Source organism: Galeopterus variegatus, unplaced genomic scaffold (assembly GCF_000696425.1).
Source record: "Galeopterus variegatus unplaced genomic scaffold, G_variegatus-3.0.2 Scaffold1162, whole genome shotgun sequence".
Lineage (NCBI taxonomy): Eukaryota > Metazoa > Chordata > Mammalia > Dermoptera > Cynocephalidae > Galeopterus > Galeopterus variegatus.
Window position 1 is genome coordinate 414,629 of NW_007727273.1, and position 952 is coordinate 415,580.

At 56.1% G+C, this 952-nt stretch overlaps 1 long non-coding RNA gene across 1 annotated transcript in view; it reads left to right on the forward strand.

Moving 5' to 3' along the window:
- Window positions 1-141: 141 nt before the first annotated feature.
- Window positions 142-952, forward strand: part of LOC103592504 — a 2,508-nt gene continuing 1,697 nt past the window's right edge. The window contains exon 1 of the long non-coding RNA XR_550667.1: window positions 142-204. This is a non-coding gene — a long non-coding RNA (uncharacterized LOC103592504). The remainder of the gene's footprint in view (window positions 205-952) is intronic.

Genomic DNA, 952 nt, shown 5'->3' on the forward strand with positions numbered 1-952 from the left:
TTCTAGGCACAGACTATAATACAATCAACAGAGCAGGCTAAATTACCTGCCCTTCTAGGCTTCCATTCTAGCCAGTCACAGTAGACATGAGAAGTAGGTAGTGCCCACAGTATGGTAGATGTGACACCCTCTGTCCTCTTCCAGGTACAGATGCATTCTTCCTGATTCTAATGAGGACAACAGGCCCCAGGACCAGATGAAATAGTAAGTGGGGTTTGGGTGCAGACAGAGAGGCTCCTGTCTCCACTGCAATCTGAGTGGGGTGTGGAGGCCTGTGGATGGGGAGGGGCTGGCAGAACTGTGACTCTGGCACATCTTGTGATTCGTGCCACATGGCTGAGGGCCGGTGGTTTTCCTGCAAGAGAAAAGAAGTCACGATGAGCTGAGGATGGGGCCACAGGCACTGTGCAGAGGGGACAGGCTGGAGAGCAGAGTGAGCCCAGACGGAATCCATCCCGCTCACCTGCCACCCCAGCCCTGCTCACTGCCCAGACCCCATGCTGAGCCCAGAGCAGGAGGTGTGGAGAGCATCCTGTTCCCACATGGGGCTGGAACCTCCACAGGGAGGCTCAGCTGGTGCTGGGGAGCTCAGTGAGTGTTTAGGGGTCAAGAGATCAGTGTGAGTGGAAGAGGAGATCCTCAATTTGACGCAGACATGTGGGCAGCATGTCGGAGTGTGAGCTAAACTGTGACATTTTCCACAGACCCTGGGAAGGCCAGGTGAGAGGACACCTCCTGTGTTCCCTCATTCATCAGGTATTCACAGAGCACCTCCTGTGTCCCAGCCCATACAAGGCACAGAGCAGACAGCACCCTCTCTGCCCTGAAGGGGAGCTCATTCCAGTGGGCATAGGGCAGGGACACAGACAGAGGAGTGTGGCAGTGTCCCTTCACCAGTGACTGAAGGCTCCTCCCATGGAGGCTCCTGCTGGCCTTCCTGGGTCACCAAGCC